The sequence below is a fragment of the Eleginops maclovinus genome, chromosome 1 (assembly GCF_036324505.1).
Source record: "Eleginops maclovinus isolate JMC-PN-2008 ecotype Puerto Natales chromosome 1, JC_Emac_rtc_rv5, whole genome shotgun sequence".
NCBI classification, from domain to species: Eukaryota; Metazoa; Chordata; class Actinopteri; order Perciformes; family Eleginopidae; genus Eleginops; species Eleginops maclovinus.
The window spans coordinates 25,179,796-25,203,785 of NC_086349.1; the positions used below are offsets into that span (position 1 = coordinate 25,179,796).

Here is a 23,990-nt window from a genome sequence, read left to right on the forward strand (position 1 = left end):
GATGTATTTCTGTCCTCTGTTGTTGTGATCGACCTGTGTCGCTCGGTGCAGCTCTCTGTCTTGTTGATTCTGTTTTGTTTACAGCTCTTAATAAATTAATTGGAGCTGACTTCACATGGAGAGTAATACTGTAATGGAGAAGGGAAGAAGAAGAAGAAGAAGAGGAGTTGAAAGAGGAAGAGTTGATGTTTCCAGGAGCAATTTGTGAATCTGAACTTTAGGAACTTTCTGACAAAATCTGCATGTCATCCAAATAATGCATTAGATGATGCAGAGGAAAGTGGTGCAGGAATGAGTCATAAAACCAGGAAATGAGTTTGCATTTGAACACTTTCTTTTCCCTTGTTTCAAATTTGATTTTTTTCTGAAAGTGCTTTTGGTTAGACGCCTGAACGCATAAAAAATAACCTTCATTGTTAAATGTGCTCCAAACCATAATTGAAAAATGTTCCTATGTTTGGTTTTTGAGGATACCCCACACCACATTTGGAAACATCTTTAGACATATGATCACTGACACATCTGTCTTCATTGAATTTTTTGGGTTTGAGGACACATTTGTACATGCAGTGATTGGCAGGGTGTGAACTTGAGATGTGTCCAGGTGTCTTCTTAAAGCATTACTGCAGAACAAGCTCAGACATGAAGGTGTAAATGTCAGTTTTTTCCAGGAACATTTCCATGAATTTTGATTCCCAGCGTTAGACTTAATCTTGTCTGTACCTGCCTCTGACACACTCTTTGGTATGTGGAAAAATCATTATGACATATAATACTTTTGCCCTTTTGATAAGATTCCTTCAACTTTGTTTTTTTTTCCAAGAAATGTTTGGGAACATATTAACATATCTAATATGAATATACAGCATCTGCAACCAGCTAAGATCTGCCAGTAAATCCATCGCTCCTCACCTTTCAAAGCAACATGGTCTAAGATTGTTGTACCTTTTGAAGTAATGTAGTATAATAGATGCTACACTGACTGTGTTGTTCCTGTGTTAGCTTGTTCTATATAACTCAAGGTTTAACAATCTCTAAAGTAGTTTTTGGTGAAACTGGATCATATTTTATGGAGAAAATGTGCACTGGTTTTCCCTCCGATGTCCTCCACCTGCTCTGCCTCTTCTCTGTGGTTTAGCGTAGCCTGGAAGCCTGATTGTAGCTAAAGTAACGCTAACAGGTAACGGCTAACTACTGCTAACTGACGTTGCTGCCTTTAGCTGTTAGCTGCTGTTAGCTGTTGTTAGCTGTTGTTAGCTGTTGTTAGCTGCTGTTAGCTGTTAGCTGCTGTTAGCTGCTGTTAGCTGCTGTTAGCTGTTGTAAGCTGCTGTTAGCTGCTGTTGTTAGCTGTTGTTAATTGTTAGCTGTTGTTAATTGTTAGCTGCTGTTAGCTGTTGTTAATTGTTAGCTGTTGTTAATTGTTAGCTGCTGTTAGCTGTTGTTAGCTGCTATTAGCTGTTGTTAGCTGCTGTTAGCTGTTAGCTGCTGTTAGCTGTTGTTAGCTGCTGTTAGCTGTTGTTAGCTGCTGTTAGCTGCTGTTGTTAGCTGTTGTTAGCTGTTGTTAGCTGTTGTTAATTGTTAGCTGCTGTTGGCTGTTAGCTGCTGATGGCTGCTGTTGTTAGCTGTTGTTAATTGTTAGCTGCTGTTAGCTGCTGTTAGCTGTTGTTAATTGTTAGCTGCTGTTAGCTGTTGTTAGCTGTTGTTAATTGTTAGCTGCTGTTAGCTGTTAGCTGCTGGTGGCTGCAGTTGTTAGCTGTTTTTAGTCGTGCTGCCAAGACAGTTGGTGTTTACACTGATAGCATGAAAGCTTATTATCGCTGGGATGAAGATGTTTTCTGTGTGGGTGAGTAGAGAGAGCTAGCTTATCAGTAGCTGACTTGATAAATCCTGTTTTGTTGCACTTGCTTGATGTTTGGCTGTGTTAGCTAAGTTGTTAATTGCTAGTTTCTGATCATAAGTAATGTCTTCATAGAAAATCCATGTGTAGCAATAGAGTTTTTCATGTTTACGTTATTTAAGAGAAACGCACTTTGAAACTAAGTGTGCAAGTTTGGCAAAATACCCAACGTTACAAGGTGACGCTTTCAAACTCAAAAATGCATCAATGTTTTGGGAAATGTGCATGTCTCTCTCTTTTTAGACAAACATGAAACTATCAATTATGTTTTTTTGCGTTGTTTTTTTTATTTCAACACCCAGCTTCCCTCCAGATCAAGCAACGTTTGATACTTAGGGTCACAGGGGTCACATTTTTCGAGATTTTGGAGCTGATAGGCCCTTCTATATACTGCTTAGAGCCCCAGAAAAATGAACTTGTTGAGTGATATCTTTACTGCTTTTGTTCCTGATGTGGTTGTGGTACTTGACCTACCAATGTTTGGATCAACTGATTATCATTATAATTATCCAATGGGAATAACACACCTGTTGTAGGTTCCCTACACATGTTTTTGCCTTTGATTTAGTTTAAGTTCTTATTGCATATAAATCTCTGCAAATCAGTCAGTGTGCTCGAGCGTTCCCCCTCGGATTTATACAGTACTTGTACTTTACTGAAGACTTATTTTGAGGTGCTGGGTAAGCTGATGTGCCCGAGGTCTGACTGAGAGCTGCTGGCTCTCTGCAGACGTTCAGTAAAACCAACAGAGTGGATTCACATAGAGGCAGCAGCTGCTTCTTCTCCTGCTCCCAGGGAAACAGCTGCTTCACTGGTGGAGAGGACCGCCTCAGGGACTGCAGTGACACACACACACACACACATTCACACACACACACACGCACACACAAACACTCAGAGCTCTCTTGTGTGCTGACAGGTCAACAGGTTACCAGGTGTAGGTGGAGGACGGGTGAGAGGAGAGAGGCGATAAGGGAGGGAGGGGGAGGAGGTGTAACTGATGGTCTCGCTGCTTCTTACAGCCTTCAGCTATTTGTACAGAAGGGAAGATAAATAAATAACTAGACAAATGTCCGCTGCTCTGTGGAGGACAAACTAAATTTTGCCCGCGGCTCTCCTCCTCTGCCGCCGTTTCACAAACTCTGAATCAAGAAAGGGAGTTTACAAAAACACAAGCACAAGAGCAGGAAATTAATCCCGGGAAACACACATACACACACACACACACACACACACACACACACACACACACACACACACACACACACACACACACACACACACACACAGGCAGTGTTTCAGGCAGCAGAGGAAGCAAGGAGCTGCTGATTTGCATATAAAATGTATTGCACTAAAAGTGTATTGAGTGCTACTTTTAGAGGTGGGGGGTTAAATATGAAGGAGCAAGTGGATGCAAACAGCCTTTACATGAAGCAAATTGAGGTGAAGACCCGCTTGCTGTATGAATTTATTCCTTGAAAAACTGACAGACTATAATAGACAACTTGTCTCTGTGCAGACTGTAGAATCCACCCCCTCTTTTGAGGTGGCTGATTCGCTGGCATCATGACATGAATGAATCCGCGATTAAATAGCAATCGGGGTAATCAGCCACGGGTGGGACTAACACTACAGCGCACAATAGAGAGCATTATTGCCTGACATTGTAGTTTGGTTTACTTCACTCCAATCTTTACCCAATATCAGACAGAATTGAGAACTCTTTCCATTTCTAATCAAGTTGATGGAGTGGGACGATTCAAATGTTGGCATGGCATCAATGTCCACTTAAAATGCGAAAATGTAACCCTCCCTCTGCTGTGAAGTTGGTTGGTATTGGAGGCGTTGAAAATAGTAGCAGCGTGTCAAAGTCAGCATTCATTCATTTGCATGCCTTTAACCATCAGGAGCAACTTGGGAGCAACGTACGCATTGTTGTATGGGTTAGTAGTTGTGCAGTTTGTTGATCGATTGTCCATTACATGTCGACCTTGCCAACTCCCTGTCATCATTTTGATTTACTTTTCTATTACTGTGTGTGTGTGTGTGTGTGTGTGTGTGTGTGTGTGTGTGTGTGTGTGTGTGTGTGTGTGTGTGTGTGTGTGTGTGTGTGTGTGTGTGTGTGTGTGTGTGTGTGTGTGTGTGTGTGTGTGTGTGTGTGTGTGTGTGTGTCAGTATTATAACAAGCAGCGACTGGGTGTGTGGACAATTCCAATTTTATCAGCAGTGTGTGTCAGATATTGTTTCAGTGTGCATGTGTCTCAGGTGTGTGTGTTTGTTTCCCCTGAAGACATCTGCATCCCTGGCAGTGCCCTTGCTGAAGTAATTACAACACACACACACACACACACACACACACACACACACACACACACACACACACACACACACACACACACACACACACACAAAGAGTCTCAGGTGGAGGATGAGCAGTGGCAATCGTTACCATGGTCACTCACCATTCTAACTGTCTGACCATTAGGGTGTGTGTGTGTGTGTCTGTCACTCTGTGTTTAATTGTCACAGAAAATGTAACTGAAAGACATCATTGTGTATTATTACGTCTTGAAACTGTATTTTACAGAAGCGTTTTTATGCTTTTTCTGGTTTTCTCTTTCCTGTATTGCGTTTTGGTGCATCTAAATGGCCTGCAAAGGCTACAATTCCAATGTGTCTCTAGATGAGCATGAAAACATGTCACAGTAGTTGCACAAAATAGACATATGAACCTGAAATTAAGCATAGTAGGGTCCCTACAGGTCTGTTACCCACCAGGCGTGCACAACAACTGACAGCATCACTTCACAGTCATATCTACAGGAGGTGTAAACCCCCCACAGACAGTTTTAGCTTCACAGCTGAGCTAATGAGTTTCTGATGTGAGTCTGTTTTGGTTTGTGTGACATGGAAACATTTGCACGCCTCCGGCTGCAGAATGATCACAGTTCACAGAATTTTTAAACAAGAGGAAACACGAACACGACAAGTGCTTTCTGTCGACATAGATTTACTGTATCACATGTTGAAAGAGAAGCGTGATCAAACAATAACTTTTATTAATGCAGATGACAAGAAGCCACATGAAAGAATGTAAATTAAAACAGTACATCTGCAGGCAGATTGAGACCTGCTCTCACAAAACAAAACAATCTGTTCTTAATGTCTTCTGGTAATAAAATCTGCCCCTGTCACATATTGCAATGGGATCACACAAGCCACAATTCCAAAGTGCAGCTGGAGTGCCAACACTGTAGTGCAGGAATGAGTCCTAAAGCCTGGATACAACTAACGTTAGCCACCTTAAGCTTAGCGGTGGCGACGTGAAGTCATGTGACCGTGCTGTAGTTCCTTTATAGCCCAACGTTAGCCACCTTAAGCTTAGCGGTGGCGACGTGAAGTCGTGACCGTGCTGTAGTTCCTTTATAGCCCAACATTAGCCTCCTTTAGCTTAGCGGTGGCGACGTGAAGTCATGTGACCGTGCTGTAGTTCCTTTATAGCCCAACGTTAGCCTCCTTTAGCTTAGCGGTGGCGACGTGAAGTCATGTGACCGTGCTGTAGTTCCTTTATAGTCCAACATTAGCCTCCTTTAGCTTAGCGGGGGAGACGTGAAGTCATGTGACCGTGCTGTAGTTCCTTTATAGCCCAACATTAGCCTCCTTTAGCTTAGCGGTGGTGACATGAAGTCATGTGACCGTGCTGTAGTTCCTTTATAGTCCAACATTAGCCGCCTTTAGCTTAGCGGGGGTGATGTGAAGTCATGTGACCGTGCTGTAGTTCCTTTATAGTCCAACATTAGCCTCCTTTAGCTTAGCGGGGGAGACGTGAAGTCATGTGACCGTGCTGTAGTTCCTTTATAGCCCAACATTAGCCTCCTTTAGCTTAGCGGTGGTGACATGAAGTCATGTGACCGTGCTGTAGTTCCTTTATAGTCCAACATTAGCCGCCTTTAGCTTAGCGGGGGTGAGGTGAAGTCATGTGACCGTGCTGTAGTTTTGCTTAGTCTTTAGTTTCATTAAGGTGTACTGTTTTTATGGCCAGTAGACAAACTTTTTTGCCACTTCAGCTACATTTTTCAAACCTTAGATTACCCTTTATTCCAATGCCTTTACAAACTTGTAAGGTTTAGCATTTTGCATAGTTGTGGGGCTATTGCTACGACAAAAATATGTCCCCATATAACAACCTGGCTACGTTTTATTTAATGCATTTTCAATCGCCTGATATGAACCCATTTTTATAAACAAAATCCCCCAAGAATGTTTCACTGAGCATCTTTGTTCATAAAACAAAAGACACCAGGATGTGAATTAGTTCATGAATGCTTCTCTATAATGTGAAATGTTCAGTCTTGCTACAAGCTTCAGTAAAAGCAAACAGAAAACCCTTTAGTTCATAAGAGACTTTCATAATGGAGGATTAGTCGCCATAATTACATAATAAAATGCCATTTCAAAATTGTTTTGCCTGTCAACCGCATAAGCAGCTTTTGTTTCCAGTTGTCATGTTTGATTGGGTGATGAATAGAAACTCTGAAGGATTATGTTCCCGCCTCAAATTGGGAGGATTTTAAGTTTATTTGGAGTTCATTTTAGGATTTGAAGTGCCTTCAATATCTGTTCTTACGCTGACGAAGGCATGCTTTATTTGTAAACACCTTATTAAGAAGAAAAAGTCTACAGCAACAACAGTATGTCTGTGAGATGCTAATGCTAACTTTAAAGAGGTTTCATATCAGTATGTTGTGTCTCTACTGGGACATGTCTCCATGCTGTAATATTTTTCTCATACTGCCTGTGCTGCAGCTCCTCTTTTCACCCTCTTTCTGAAACCAGAGCCCCGTCTGCTCTGATTGGTTAGTTAGCTGGCTCTGCTGTGATTCATCAACCGCTTAGAGAAGTCCCGCCCCTTAGCCTAATACGTACAATGTTTTGGAGTGCTAGCCAATAAAATGATGCAGATGATTTAGATTCTCAAAAACCTATAAAGCACACCACAGGAAAGGGAACCCCCCCCCCCCCCAAAAAAAAAAATAATAATAATACGGCACCTTTAAAGAAAAAAGAAAACATTGTTGCCGTAATGAACACTGCAGTCTGTAGGGGGCGCTGCCTCCCCTGCACACCGTTATACTTGTTGGCTGTATATGTGTGTGCGCTTTAACCTAAAATGTGTGTGTTTATTCCAGGTTCCTGTTGAGCTGAACACATTGTGTCAAACTGCACTCTACGCCTGTACAAGGTCACACACACACACACACACACACACACACACACACACACACACACACACACACACACACACACACACACACACACACACACTACACACACTCACACACACTCACACACACACACACACACACACACACACACACTCACACACACGCAGAGAACCAATTTGTAATTAGTCTGCATGTGTTAGTGTGTGATGAATTTTTCGATTTGTGCCTCCTGCAGTCGGGCCGCTACAACTGGTTAGATACCACATCCATCATGAAAACACATATAGACACACACACACACACACACACACTCACACACACCCATATACACACACACGGACCACTGAGCTGTGACTGTTTCGCATCTGCATCCATGGTTACCTTTCGGTGTATTTGGTCTTTGAAAACACTTTCACACAGTTTGCCGTGTGTGTGTGTGTGTGTGTGTGTGTGTGTGTGTGTGTGTGTGTGTGTGTGTGTGTGTGTGTGTGTGTGTGTGTGTGTGTGTGTGTGTGTGTGTGTGTGTGTGTGTGTGTGTGTGTGTGTGTGTGTGTGTGTGTGTGTGTGTGTATTTCTGAATATATTTTTTTATGTGTCTGTTAAAGTAGCCAGAGGTCAAAAGGTCAAGTAGCGCTGCAGCTAACTCGCTAACTGATTAGTTCAGCCTGCTGCTGGCAACAAGGCTGACTGCAGGAGGTACACACACACACACACACACACACACACACACACACACACACACACACACACACACACACACACACACACACACACCGCACTCTCTGCCAAATGATGCCAGGGGCCCAGTAGACTGCAGCGTGCCATTACTCTGTCTCTCAGTGGATCTTGTTTCTGAGGCGCCTCAGTGGCTCAGTCCCTGAACAAGTTGGAGACTCGCCCAGTCTTCTTCTTTTTCTTCTTCTTCTTCTTCTTCTTCTTCTTCTTCTTCTTCTTCTTCCTCTTCCTCTTCTTCCTCTTCCTCTTCCTCTTCCTCTTCTTCTTCTTCTTCTTCTTCCTCTTCCTCTTCTTCTTCCTCTTCCTCTTCCTCTTCTTCTTCTTCTTCTTCTTCTTCTTCTTCTTCTTCTTCTTCCTCTTCCTCTTCCTCTTCCTCTTCCTCTTCTTCTTCTTCTTCTTCCTCTTCCTCTTCCTCTTCCTCTTCTTCTTCCTCTTCCTCTTCCTCTTCCTCTTCTTCTTCTTCTTCTTCTTCTTCTTCTTCTTCTTCTTCTTCTTCTTCTTCACAGTAATGAAAAAACATCAATTTAAAATGAAAACCGATGAGCTAATACATTCTGAAAGTTGGAGATGATTGTTTGTTTGTTGTTCAGTTGTTATTTAGTGCATTGTACAGAGTCCTGACAGTGATAACGAGCAGAAAACCAAACTTCCCCGGGGCTCTCGATGCTGCCTCACAGCGGGTCAGAGAGGAAACAAAAAGATTATTTACTCTCATCCGTCTGTTATTCGTGTCTTTGTGTCAAGTTCAGTTTCCTCTTCTTCCCCTCAAAGCAGACGAGCCGACGGCTTCTCCAGCTGGCGGCCCACTGTGTTTCTGTAAAACAACCAAAGCACTTCTGATGGTTTCTTTTCTGATGGCGTGCATCTTTATGACATGTAAAAATATCTGTAAATCTGACAGTAGATCGACAGCTGGTTCCATCTGAATGAACGATGATCAGAAAATCAGACATGTTTGGATTAATTATCGCAAACATCATTCCTCTGCTTGAAGTCTCATAGAGGATCCAATAAAATAACTCATCTCCTTCCCTTACTCTGTTTATAAGCAGCAAATTCACCAATCTGTTATATAGTATACAGTGTCATCAGCAAAGAGTGTGATCTGCTATAATCCCATATAACGTCTTCTGATTTATTTATCCAATGCTATTTTATTTTGTGTTGGACATTTGACTTCTTATGCTTGTATAAACATTTTAATTTTAATTTATTTATCTTTTTATTTTTATTTATTTATCTTTTTATTGCAATTTATTGAGATTTGTTAATATTTATGGAAATATTTTATTCTATTATTATTTTTTAATTCATCTTCTATTTTTTTGTCGTAGCTTCACGCCCTTTTTACCTTCAGAAAATTCAGATTAAAATACAGATGTATGTTTTCATGTTTAGAACAGCTACGCTCTGTAGTTTTTAAGTTGTTTTTAATAGAAAACAGATGGGGACTATCCTCAGTGGCAGATTAATCCACACTGTAGTGTTGTAGTGTGTTGCACTGAAATAATTCCCCAAGAAACTTAAGCAGCCTAACAAATCCAACACAACGTGATTTAAAGAAAGTAATTGTGTGATTACGTGCTGCAACTCCAGTGATCAATGAAGTCTTACTATGTTGTATTTCTCCCATTAGTATGCCCGCTCACACATGACAGTGAAGCCTGTTTGTTGGATTTATAATATGTATATCTGATGGACGGATGGATATGATGCAGACGGGGGTGGTGTGAAGATGAAGGCATGAAAAAGACGAGCGTAAATGAGACAGAGATAGGTTTGTAGCCTAACTATTAATATAAATCATCGTTCTGGCCTTAATTTATCAATTATTCATTTTTATTTCATTATCATTTCTCCTCATGATACTTAAATAGATCCAGTTTTGCCCAATAATATAATTGTTGGCAATAAAATGAAGTATAAAAATAAGTAATTCCTAAAATGGAAACCAATGAGTGGTTCACTTTACGATACTTTTCTAAAAGTACTATTGCTTTTAATAAAGGGAAAGTATTTCTTCTTCAATTAATCGATTTAATTGATGGAATAATCAGTAGAAAATGTGTGACTGTTTGTGTTTTAAATAGTTGATGCACAAAAAAAGCCCTCCATGGCTCGGAGAGAGAAGCTAAATCAGGCTTTGAAACTCAAAGTTCCTGTTACTTGAGTCTGAACATCTAGGGATGAAATCTAGAGTATCACCAGCCTTATTATAGAAGTGATTTTACATAATGAACATTACAACCTGGAGGGGAGGTAAACAGTAGATGCAGCTTTATAAGGGGTTAGTTTAACCCTCACTTCCAGTGGTGTTACAACAGGATTTATTATAGTATTTCCTCACAAACCGGAGAGGATCAGGATCTGTAAGCAGGAAGGATGAGTGGGAACTGCACTACTGTTGTGGAGGACCAGAGACCCTCACTAAAAAACACCGGAAATAAAACACTCTGGTAGGTAGGTAGGTAGGTAGGTAGGAAGGAAGGAAGGAAGGAAGGAAGGAAGGAAGGAAGGAAGGAAGGAAGGAAGGAAGGAAGGAAGGAAGGAAGGAAGGAAGGAAGGAAGGAAGGAAGGAAGGAAGGAAGGAAGGAAGGAAGGAAGGAAGGAAGGAAGGAAGGAAGGAAGGAAGGAAGGAAGGAAGGAAGGAAGGAAGGAAGGAAGGAAGGTAGGTAGGTAGGTAGGTAGGTAGGTAGTCTTCATGTGTTGTGCAGCTCTTTTGCTTCCATTAGTCCACATCTCAGAGCAGCCCATAATAATCATGCGTGGTTACCATAACGACTGAAATGAAATAGAGTCAGGAGAAAGAGAGAGAGAGAGATGTTCTTTTAGCCGCTCGGACTCTCTCTCTCTCTCTCTCTTTATCTCAACTCTCTCCATCATGTGTGTCGAAGGACTGGATTTGAATCTGAAAGCTCTTTTGTTGTGTGTCTGAAAAGAGCTCACACACACACACACACACACACAAACACACACACGAATCAGTGCAGCAGCGACCGTGAAGAATACAGAGCAGTGGAGCTGATTTGTTTTCTGCACAGCAAATTAATTTCTAAATTGACTGCGCTGTCTCCAAAAGAGTCACAAGACACTTTTTACATTTCATGGAGAAGCGATTCAGAAAAACAAGCTGGCAGACACACACACATTTGACACAATATAACACTGTCATGTTGTTGGTGCTAACATGTAAGCGTTACAAAGACACCAGTCCAGCAGGTTAAATAAAGATGAGAAATAACACACACTTAAGAATTATGAATTATTGGAAAACACTAGAAAAAGCTTTAAAAAACAAAGAAATTACACATTTTAACAGAATTCACATGCAAACCCAAGAGAAATCAGACCAAAAACTAAATGAATCATCGCAGACTTCTAAGAAAAAAAATTCTGGTTGAAAACTGTGATTATTTCGGGGTTCAGTCACTTTGTGGAATGAATGAACATCATAATTTGCACACTACAAAAGAAAATGAGAGCCACTTCCACAAGATATTTTCCTCTGTCCTTTATCTTCTTCTGTTCCTCTGTGAAATATTGTTCTGCTTTATTAAATACATTTATCTCCGCAAGATATTCTCTCTCGGGTAAAATGATATATTTCAAAAAAAGTGTCAAAGGTCGGTGTTAGAGGTTCTGATTGGAGCGGCCGTGATTGAACGTAATGACACAAAATTGTTGCTTTTTACTATGATCAAAGTGTGTGTGTGTGTGTGTGTGTGTGTGTGTGTGTGTGTGTGTGTGTGTGTGTGTGTGTGTGTGTGTGTGTGTGTGTGTGTGTGTGTGTGTGTGTGTGTGTGTGTGTGTGTGTGTGTGTGTGTGTGTGTGTGTGTGTGTGTGCACAGGTGGGTTTTGCTGGCAGGCTTCCATGATGTAATTACTAACTCCATTAGAAAGCTGTGATCATGTTAAACACTCACCTCTGACTACACACACACACACACACACACACACACACACACACACACACACACACACACACACACACACACAGCCTGTCTCTCTTCTGCTTTTTTTCCTTTGGACATATTTTGCCTTAAACATTAAAAGTAAGGAAAATATATAGAGTAAAATATAAGAAAATAAGTCCAAGTGTGAAATGAAATACTCTGCAGTATAAATAAAAACTGTATTAATATATAAATATGTGGAAAAACTCTGGAGAGTGGAGACAGTTGACAGAGGTCAGGACTTTAAGAGTCTTCGCCTAATTCTTTAATGCTTGAATCGAGCGAAAAACTCACCTGTCCTGCTGGACATCTATAGGAGAAAGCAAGAGAAATAAGGAATACATTTTCCTTATGATGTATAATGACATGCTGAATATTACTGGAAGGTAACTGGACGTCAAAATGTCGTTGTTGATGTAGACTTTAAAACTAGAGCTAGTAGTTTCAATGACTGTATGTCTGGCTGGATATTTATAGGAGAACGCAAGAAAATGAGCTGTAACTTTCCGTACGATATCCTCTGAAACGTTGTATAAAGACATGCTGAATAATGTTTCTGTGGCTGTAAACTCGTCGTATTTATTCCTCTGAACAACAAACCAGTGTTTTCCCCACGCTCTGAGTTTCATCAGCCACCTCGGAGCTGGGACGTGATGTCGAGTCCGTCAGATGTGCGAGCGTCGTCTCATTAGCATTTCATTTCATCAGGCAGCTCCTGCTTCAGAGCGGCTTCTCACCGGAGGACAAGACGCCGTCCGTCCGTCTCTCCTCCGTCAGTCTCTCAGCGCCGCCAGATAATAGCAGTTCATTAGTCAGATAACTCATCTCCGCTTCTCCTGCTCTTTATTCCTCACACTTTTCCTCCTCTACCTCCTCTCTCCGCGTCTACTTCCTTTTAACAACACGCTTCCTTCTCAATGGGTTCATGTCTTTGTTTCTGAACTACTTATTTTTCCTCTCTTTCCTCACACATGCTTCTCTGACACACACTATATGTATATTTTCAACATTTTCAAAGAGTCAAAGGCTTTATTTGTCAAATGCAAAAAGCTGCACGGTTGTTTTGGCAATGAAAATCCGACAATGCAACATGCACTGTACTCGAAAGAGAAAGACATTAAATAGTGCAATAAAGAAGTGAAATAGACATAATGATGTAGGTACAATGGAATAAATATTGTGTACTTTAATAATATATGAAAGGTGGCCACATATGTCAAATCAAATGGGTATTGAACAAACCCTCTAAAGCAGTGGCTCTTAACCTTGTTGGAGGTACTGAACCCCACCAGTTTCATATGCGTGTTCACAGAACCCTTCTTTATTGGAAAAATCAAATATGATTTTTTCAAATTCAAGACATAGGTATATGTTTTACTGATGCACAAAGTGAACCGTGCATCAACTTCACAAAGAACAAAACCAGCAAAACATGATTTTCACACCAAAACATAATAATGAGTACTTACTGCAAATCAGTGTGACAGCCGCTATGAGTGTTTCACCAATGGTGTGTGGTTTGCCCTGCTTTGCGATCAGGTAAGCAGCTTCGTACGATGCTGTGAGGATCGGTTTGTTGATGGGTACAAAGCCGAGAACAGGCAGAGTAGCCTTTTCATCGAATCTGGCTCTCTTCACCTTGAATTCAGCAAGCGTTGTGTTCTTGTATTCCCCATCTCCATGCTGCTTAAGGAAGTGTTCCCTTAGTTTTGCCAGTGTTAGACTAGAATTGCTCAACTTGGCATTGCAAATCATGCAGTTAGGACGCTGATTCCCATCCCGTTCCGTTATACATGTGAATCCATATTGTACATATTCGTCCGACCACTTTCTTTTTTTGCTCGATATAGTTCGTATGAAGGGATTAAAATATTAGGAAAGAAATCACATGTACCATCACGACAGTCACTCGGCTACTGAGTCGAGTCGACTACTGAGCGCATCAAATTCCCTGCTGCACAGATAGGCCAAGCGATGTAGCGTGATCCCCTGCAGCCAGTGATGGCCAGGCGGGGCGTGTCATCATGAATCATATGAGTCGGGTGTGTGTCTTGACCTCCGCCGAACCCCTGAGACTGACTCACCGAACCCCTGGGGCTCGATCGAACCCAGGTTAAGAACCACTGCTCTAAAGTGATCGTAATGTAATATCAAACGTACATATTCTTGTTTATTATCTTGAATATTGTTAGTGTTTGATGCTGGAAATGAAGCATCTGCCAAGCAGGGAAAATATCAGGCTTTATCTCACTGATGTATCATATCGTAACGTGATGGCAGCACAAAATAATTATAAACATCATGGAAATCTGACTCAAAGAGGCCCTGTGCTTCCTTGGGTTTTCCCTTTCCTGTTAGAGTAAACAGTCCGACCTTCAATGTCCTCTTAGATAGTGTCGGTACAATGATTTTAACGGTCATTTAGAAAGCGTCTGTTTGCTTGTTTCTGTTCTTCTCCTTCTCCTTTCCACAAATCCAACACAACGTGATTTAAAGAAAGTAATTGTGTGATTACGTGCTGCAACTCCAGTGATCAATGAAGTCTTACTATGTGGTATTTCTCCCATTAGTATGCCCGCTCACACATGACAGTGAAGCCTGTGTGTTGGATTTATAATATGTATATCTGATGGACGGATGGATATGATGCAGACGGGGGTGGTGTGAAGATGAAGGCATGAAAAAGACGAGCGTAAATGAGACAGAGATAGGTTTGTTCTTAGTATGACGATTCTGTCTCCATGTTCTATTCATGTCGAAGTGTGTGTGTGTGTGTGTGTGTGTGTGTGTGTGTGTGTGTGTGTAGATGGCTTATAGCAGATGGGCAGAGTGTCTCTTAAAGGGGGACTCCACCCTTCAACAGTATTCCCAGGTTGTTATTCCTCCTCTATTTGCTCTTTCAGTCATTTGTAATTTGGCAGATATTTGATTTTCTGTCTTTAAATCGTTCAAAACATTTTCTTTTTCTGTGTGGATTTAATGACTGATCTCTAAATAGATTTACCTGGAGAACATTTCATTTTGGAAAGGACGTTTATTATGAAATTGCCCATATGTTCAGTTTGGAGATTGCGTTTTCCTCCCACAAAAGGTACTTCAATGTCTCCGTACTTATGAGAGTTTTCAGGTTTTCTGGTAAATGTCATTTCTCACGAAGGCTTTGATGGATTTTGGCACAAATGTAGACTTATTGAGCTGAACTGTTTCCACATTTCTGGTCAACGGTCACTATTATCTCGATATACATTAATTCAGATTTTATTCTGGGGACACTTTTGTCCCAAAAAATGTTGTAATAGTTGCAATAAACCAAGAGGGATCAAACTCAGAAGAGCAAGAACCCTGCAAGTGCCGTAGCGTCAAATAAGCCGCACGAACTTAAGTCTTTTCAGAAATGGAAAAAGGCTGTTGTTCTTTTGTTTGGTGCACCTCGCAATGCACATTTCTGACCCTTATTGTAAAATATATATACTTATTATGACAATTCCACACAAATAAGGGACTTCGGACAGAGCTGGTCATAAACTGTTGTGTTTTTTTTGGTCAAGAGAAGGCATACAGGTCCCAAGCATTTGCTCTAAAAGCCCATAAATCCCAAACTGTCCCACTGGACCAGAAGCCCATTTGTCAAACTGTCAGAAAACAACAACAAACGACACGGCCAAAAAGAAATGCCCACTTCTCTGAATAACTCCCTTGGTAGAAATTGGGGAGCCAAAAATCAGGTGAGATACCGGAGTGCCTCGGAAGAGTATGGGAAGACAGGGATTTGAACCTTTGCAGACCATTTACATGCACTAAAACCCATAGCACAATACAGGAAAGTGAAAACCCCCAAAAGCATAGGGCTTCTTTATAGCAGCATTTAATTATTTCCTTACCAATAAAAAAACCACTCCCCTTCTGGAGGTTTTCAGTGGGGATGTTTTCATCGTGACTGAGAGCGTTCACAGTTTATTTGTGGCTGGTGCATGGCTGCTTCACAGAGACTGATGGTGGGAGAAACACAGAGTCATCAGATCCTCCTGAGACGTCTGTGAGAGGAAACATCAGCAGGCTGAAAGTGGAGATGTGCATTTACATTTGATGCTCCTGTGGAGCCGCTGACATCCAGCTCATCAATAAAGCAGCCGCAGAACATCGCTGTGCTGCTGCGGATAAATCATTCAGACCTGGACACTGTGTGACTGTTTAAAGAAAACACAGATTAAACCTTCAGTGTCCGGGTCAGCGGCTCCGAGTTATCCATATTATATCATAACCCGGGTCCCTTTAATTACCACCACTGGGATTTAAAATCAGTCCATTGATCTGAAAGGGAAAGACAAACCCCACTCATCGGTCAGAGTCAGACTCATTAGTGTCTGTTATTTATCATTTCCAAATCGAGAGGATCCTTCATTATTTCATTATTGAGCAATAGTAAGTGGTGGAGTCACTTAGTCAGTGATCTCATGACATTTGTATCGCTCTACTTCAACCACAAGCTTTTCCTAAACATTAACTAACTATTTGTAACTAATAGAAAATGACAAGCAGTTCCTGACTCAAAAAGTGATCCTCTGAGGGGAAACTAGAATCTCACAGTTTAAAAGCTGCAGTTTTTGACGAGTTGAGCGTGAGAGTACGGATAAGGTTCGACTTCCAATCACTTTTATCGAAGCCCCATGATTCACAGGTCACAGTTCACTTTTGTTTCGTAGTTAGATGTGTATTAGATGACTCTGTGTTTAGATAATGGGAAAGTGGTTGTGGTGAGACTTGTGGTTCGTCAGTAGATTGTAGTGGTAGAGTAGGATTGTTCTAGTTCTATAGGAAAACCGGTACCACTTAACAAGACTACCCTTATAAAGGATTCATAAAGGGTTTATAATTAGGTTGTAAACACTTTATTAACCATTAAGAAGCATTTATAAACCAGTTCTTACATAGTTTCCATACATCAACACAGGGTCACTATTTGGCAAGATGACTAAGCCTTAGATTGGCTACCTAGCTTCCTTCCTCTTCTTCATCAGCCAGCATCCTCAGTATCTGTTGTTCGCTGAGTTGATTCCCCCCCCCCTCCCCATCCTTCTTGATGTTTCTTGGCATCTCTTAAGCTAAGTAGCCAATATAAGGCTTAGCAGTACAGATAAATGTGGGCTCACTATTTGGCAAGCAACCGGTCACAGTCCCCCTGTTTCTCTCTTGTCTTGTAAAAACTTGTGTTCACAACCTAATTAATAAATGAATGACAAACTATTCCTTTACAAGGGTAGTCTTGTTGTAAAGTGGTACCGTACAATCTAGAGGTACTTTAGGGGGATCTAATGGTACAGTTGGATTTCTTTGTAGTACTATAGGGGGGTCTAGTGGTCCAGCAGTGGCTCAGTCAGTAGGGGCTTGGATTGGGAATCGTAGGGTCGCCGGTTCAAGTCCCCGAACAGACTTGAAAATATGGAAGGTGGACTGCTAATTGGAGAGGTCCCAGTTCACCTCCTAGGCCCTGCTGCGGTGTCCTTGAGCAAGGCACCAGACACCTTCATCCCCCCTTCCCATTGCTCCCCGGGCGCTGCGCAATAGCTGCCCACTGCTCCTAGTGCTAGGATGGGTTAAATGCAGTGGACACATTTCACTGTGTGTGCTCTGCTGTGTGCATGTATGTGACTAATAAAGAGGGTTTCATCCTCCGATTCTATCTTTATGAGCTTATGAGTTACTTTTTAGTACAGCATGAAAATATAAAGTAATAATTGTAGCTTGGCGTTTTGTTTGTGATCACTCTTGACTGTTAATCCTCACATCCTCTTTAGGGGCTGAAAGAACAGAAATAATGTGACTGAACCTTCTGACATTTGTGAACGGCATTCAGGAGACTACCGATGGTGCTTGATTTCACCAGGAAACAAAAGCCCTCTCCGACTCTGTAAAACAACTTTAAACAAATGCGGGAACATCCTGTTGTTGCAGTGAAAAGATTCTTTTGTTGAATATGATAATAAGACACCAGGACTTTAAAACAGTGTGCAGAAACGCACAACGCTCTGGAACTGAACCGCTTTGCAAAGAGAGAAAATATCTAGATTTAATTACCTGTTTTTGACTCAACACAGGCTCATGTGAGGCTAAGACACATCTTCTTCTAAGAGCAGAACACAGACGACAACGACATTTTAAAACTGTGATTAAATCCTGATACAAGATGCCTTCTCCGGCTCGTGGTTTAACCGTCCCTCCACTCTTGTTACGGCTCCTCCTTCTGGTTCTCCTGACAGAAAGTTAATCAGCTCATTTTCATTTTCCTCGCCTCTTCTTCTCTGAGAATAAACAGCAATAAGGCAAAGAGAGATGAGCAAGTGATGAAGAGATAGAGACACAATAGAGCGGGAGAGAAAGAGCGGGGGGGAGACGTGAGGGGATGAGAGGAGCGGGGAGGAACTGAATTTGAGGTATAAAAAGATTTACAGAAAGAGATAAAGAGGCTGGAGGAGGAGGAGGAGCTCAGCTGTTGTTACAACGGGAGGCGAGCGGCGGTCACCGAGAGCTGTTGCCACGGGGATTATTACCATGTCTGCTGCTGCGGCAACAACCGACAGGACGTAAACTGAAGGGGGGAGGTTGTCGGTTTTGGGGCGAAGCCGAAGAGCAAGGCAGCAGAGGATCATGAAAAGCAGGTAGGAGAAAAAGAGGGTGAAATACTGAGAAATTTAGAGGTGTTTCAGAGTGAAAAATGTTCTCTGTGAGGAAGTGAAAGAGGAGGAGGAAGAAGAGGAGAAGAAAAGGAGAAGTGATCTTGAGTTTCGGGATGTTTTGTGTTGTCTGAGCTTCTGTATTTTGTTTCGTTTGTTGGCTCCTTCTTCACGCTGAGTGGAATAAACGCTCCGTGGCAGTAAGTGATTCAGTGTTTTAGAGCTGATCTCACATCAGATCAGGTTGTTGAGGTTTAGTTTGGATTTGTTTGTGTAAAGTGAGACTAATCAAGGCCGCATGTGAAGGACCACTCTGGTGTTAGTAACATTTTTGGGGACTCGGCTCTTAATACTCTCTGATTTCTTATCTGTGGCTCTCAAATTAAAACCCCAATTATTTCATTTTCATTTGGCTAAACACATTCAGTAAGTATCATACGAGACATGGAAAAGATGACTCATTGTAGTCTTTCAAATAAGGATTTAATTGTTTGATGATGAATTAGTCCTACTCGTTCGATTTATTGAATTAAAGTCCTTTTTTCCACTCAGTTAGAAAAGGGAATTTGGCAAAGACGAAGGAAACAGCTTTTATGTTCAGGATACAAATGAGATAAATATCATGGGTTAAGATGCTGCGGATATACAGTAATTAATAACCACATGTCCAACTCAAACAGAGCAATAAATCACAGCATGAAAATACTGTTCATTATGAATCAATTACAGCTTTCATAACAGAACTTTGAAGTGTGTTTTGTGGGCTACGTTACATTTAATGTCACAATTCTTTGGGAAACAAAACGAGACTTTTTATTGGTGAGATGCTTTGGAAGATGTATACCTTTATTAGGAATACATGTGTAATGAGCTGAGAGCTACAGTCAGGAAGTCTGAAGGTTTTCAGAGATGGACTTACAGGTTGTTGGTTTTGGACTTGTTATGGGGTTCAACGATAATACAAACAAAGCTCTGTACATCCTGTATGTCCTCAGTCAGCATTTGGTTTCACTCCTCGACTGAGAGAGCGCAGAAATAACGTTTCCTATTTCCCCAAACCGTCCTGGGATTTGATATCTCAGTTAAAGCTGCACAAAACTTTATGTTCTGAAAGCAGTGAAGTGAGAGCTGCACTTTTCTGGAGCATACTTCTGTTCTCTGTCTCTACCGATCAGATACTTCAGATGCATATCAGTTTCATTTCCTAGCACTTAGCAGAGCTTCACAACCTTAAGGTCATTCTTACGTTCACACAGAAGCTGTGGTTCAAGGAAAAGTCATTTAAGGAGAATAGAGTAAACTGATTTACTATTTCATATCACTGTGAAACATCCCATTTGTCATTTTTGAATATGCAAATGAAGCCTTTTCTTATTGAATTTGTGTTAAGATGCATACTTTTCCAGAACAGAAATTCTGCCAGGTCCAAAAACTACAGTTTTATTTTTGTAGATTCAAAGGTTTTTCTGAGGACATTTTGGATGCCTTTTTATCCCTCCATAAATCAGTAAACACCATCAACAGCTAGTGTCTAAATCATTGATTTTTTGCCAGGTTTTTAGGTATAAAATGTAATATAAATCAGGCTATGAATAACAAATGAGTAAACCCCACAATAAGAACCTTCTGATTATAGACAGGCATGATTGCAAAGTGTTCTATTATTTCTGGCTGGAAAATATCCATGAAATATGAGTTGTGTAATCTTTAAGTTTTACAAAAACTACAGATAGAGAATAGAAACTGGATGATTTTATTGCATTGATAGAGCAAAGAGGATTTGATTTCGTCTTGTATGGAACTGCATTTTCATCTGGTCATTGTCTGACTCTTGAAATTCTTTGTGGGGAATTTTTAATACTAAAAATGTGTGTTAAAATCAGGCGCTGTGATGTTGTAGCGTGTCAGGTATTTAGCTGTGGGCTACAACGTGTTATTTTAGCTCGTACTTGTTAACATTTTGTCTGATTTGCACCGTTAAAAGTATGCACAATTATCCATTAGAAGCTCTTTTGTCCAGTGTTCCCATTCGTGGTTCATGACTGTGGACTCGCAGTCCTTGAGTTGCTCCCGATGGCCAACGGAGAGTGAGTGTGTGTGAGTGTTAGCTTCCCTAGAGCAAGAGGTGCTGCTCTGCGTGAATGGGTGAGTGACCCGTAGTTTGTGAAGCTCTTTGAGGGGTCGAGAAGACCTGATAAAGAGATATATAAGTACAGTCAACTCTCACTGCTTTCATACTGAAGAAAACTTAAATCACAGGCACACATCTCCGTCTCTGGTTACCAGCAGCTGATTTTGTCTGAAAGTCAAAGTCAGTGTTGATGCTGACTGAGCGTTAAGATGTGAAGCAGTGCCTGGAATTAAATCCCCTCACTCTGAATACCTGCTGACATGTTTATTGATAACAGTCAGGAAATATCAGCTGCCGTATTGATCAGAGAGACAAAGCAAATATCTGCTCCTGTATTGATTATGTTCCTCTCTGTCCCGAGCTCAGCTGGCTCTGGACATAAAGAGTAATAAGATCATCTCCTTTATTCATCGAAACTGGACATTTCAGTTTATGACGAGCTGACCTCTGACCCTTCACCTCTGCGTGGTTGGAGATTTCAGTTGTGGTTGATTTTCCCAAATAAGTCTGGTCCTGTGTCTTTGCATAACTGGAAACTGGTTTAACATATGGTTGAAAGTTGCATAAGGACTTGGAAATGGAAAACCGGTAAATAAGTCTGAAACTGATCCGTGATCGATTGGTTGTTCCTGAGAACGGCTGAATAGTGCGTCACGTTGTTGTTGTTGCTATAGTAATTTCAGGACAGCATTAGCTCCTCTCCTTTTCTAAGGATGGCTCAGTGTATCCTATCCTAAAGGAGATTACGTATTTTTTTAGGCTGACCCTGAAGTTAGAATCACCCTGGTTTTTGCAACATAACCAATTCCAGTTGGCTAATGGATTTATGGGTATTAAAGAAAAAATCACTGTGGCAAACAAACATTTATGATACTCTAACTCTAACAACAGCACGGTCACATGACTTCACGTCACCACCGCTAAGCTAAAGGCGGCTAACGTTTGGCTATAAAGGAACTACAGCACGGTCACATGACTTCACGTCACCACAGCTAAGCTAAAGGCGGCTAACGTTGGGCTATAAAGGAACTACAGCACGGTCACATGACTTCACGTCACCACCGCTAAGCTAAAGGCGGCTAATGTTGGGCTATAAAGGAACTACAGCACGGTCACATGACTTCACGTCACCATCGCTAAGCTAAAGGAGGCTAATGTTGGGCTATAAAGGAACTACCGCACGGTCACATGACTTCACGTCACCACCGCTAAGCTAAAGGCGGCTAATGTTGGGCTATAAAGGAACTACCGCACGGTCACATGACTTCACGTCACCACCGCTAAGCTAAAGGCGGCTAATGTTGGGCTATAAAGGAACTACCGCACGGTCACATGACTTCACGTCACCACCGCTAAGCTAAAGGCGGCTAATGTTGGGCTATAAAGGAACTACCGCACGGTCACATGACTTCACGTCACCATCGCTAAGTTAAAGGCGGCTAATGTTGGGCTATAAAGGAACTACAGCACGGTCACATGACTTCACGTCACCATCGCTAAGCTAAAGGCGGCTAATGTTGGGCTATAAAGGAACTACAGCACGGTCACATGACTTCACCTCACCATCGCTAAGCTAAAGGCGGCTAATGTTGGGCTATAAAGTAACTACAGCACGGTCACATGACTTCACGTCACCACTGCTAAGCTAAAGGCGGCTAATGTTGGGCTATAAAGATGATAGATGTTAACTCATTTATGGGTTTTAGGACTCGTTCGTGCACTGCTCTATCAGAACAGTTCTTGGCTACCAATTTGGTCCTATCAGGAATTTCACTCCATTAGGAACCTACAATTTGACCGTCACCTTCATCTGTCTTCATGTAAAAACCTCCACTAATGAATATGGAACACCAGGGCTGAATTATCACCGCATCTCTTTACTGACACTCGCCACATTTCATATTGAGTTTCTCTGCAGCCAGCTGTATTTGCGCCAAGGCCCCGCCCCCGGCTCATGAATATTAATGAGCAGATAGAAGTGATCGAGGAGCGAGGGCACATCAGGACGACAGGCGACAGGATTTACGACACCCGGGGGAGTGTGGACCTCCTGTTTGCAGTTCAGGAGAGCATGACTGCACATTTCAACACGCATAATATAGTATGGTAATACAGTGTGATACACTGCAGGGACAAAAGAATGCGAACAGCTGAGTGTTCCCCTCCATATGTGACCGCGGTCATTAATGCGCTGCTCTAACAGCTTCTGCTCTAATGGCTTCTGCTAAAAGTCAAACCGGCTGCAGGGATTTGCCCCCTGATTTCAATCTTATCAGCCGATTAAATTTGAGAGGAAAAGGCTTTATTGTTTTATGCACAACAAATACAACACGGCAATAAAAGTCAATGCAACGTAAGACATAAAGAAGTGCAATGAAATGGTGCAAGTTACAGAAATGTGTAGCTAAAACCAAGCAATAAGTCAACTTTATTCATGTCAAATTGAATCAAACAAATAATGTCAAATGAAATTCTGTGCAGTAGAATAAAATACTTACATTGTGATATGGGAGTATATGGTGGTTATCGCTACCATTTAATGCACCAAACTGCACCTACCATGTTTCAAAGTGAATGAAGGTTTTGAACAGAAGCAAACTTCTTAATTCATTTTCTATCTGTGTATTGGGAGGGAGATCCAACTACATTTTTATTCTGCATTATTTCCACTTATCACAGCTGATTTCAAGCAATGTTTTTGGTGTAACATGTGCCAAAAAACACTATATACTCCAGTTAATTAACAAACAGTTAAAAATGATATTAAATAATTGAAAAAATATGTCTTTATGATATTCATTAGATGCATAAATGAAGTAATTTAATATTTGTACCATGATTTATAAGAGTAGGAATGAGCTTCAGGATTGAGAGCACGGTTTGGGATCTGATGCAACTCTGCAGCATTTTTTACCTCGGTTTCTGGATCAGATGAAGAACATCTGGAGTGAAGCAGAGCCCAACATGTGTCCTGTCCTGCAGTGACCCCGCAGTACAGGCTGCTCGTAATCCACACGTTTATCTTTTATCTCGTTATGAAACTGACCAGAAACTGACCCAGGAGCAGACTCACCTCCGGGATTATTTTCCAGTCTGGCTCGCAGTAAAAACCGCTGGTCAGAGACGAGCGTTACAGATGTTTATGGTTTCCCATCGCAGAGAATGAAAATACAGCCTGAGTAGGGAAGATATTGGCAGCAGTGTGATTGGCTTATATCCCATCTTGTCTTTACACTGGACATGAATTAAATGTGGCGCTCATGTGATGAGAGGAATTTATCTCATCACTGTCTCTTCATGCAGCAGAAGTAGAAAAGCACTCCGTCGCCAAGGCCGTTCCCATTAGAGAAAAATCATTTGGATCAACCGATATTTAAA

General features: G+C 41.4%; 1 protein-coding gene across 7 annotated transcripts in view; it reads left to right on the forward strand.

Annotated features, from left to right (window-relative positions):
- The window catches only part of sulf2b (sulfatase 2b), a 71,929-nt gene that overhangs the window by 21,980 nt on the left and 25,959 nt on the right, over positions 1–23,990 (forward strand). For 5 of the 7 annotated variants that reach the window (XM_063884870.1, XM_063884879.1, XM_063884873.1 and 2 more), the window contains exon 3: positions 7,087–7,139. The exons of 1 other annotated variant lie outside the window; for it this stretch is intronic. The gene's annotated coding sequence lies outside the window, so the exon portion shown is untranslated. Of the gene's footprint in view, positions 1–7,086; positions 7,140–18,247; positions 18,467–23,990 lie in introns of those variants that run through there. One more of the 7 variants, XM_063884872.1, reaches the window with a different exon arrangement.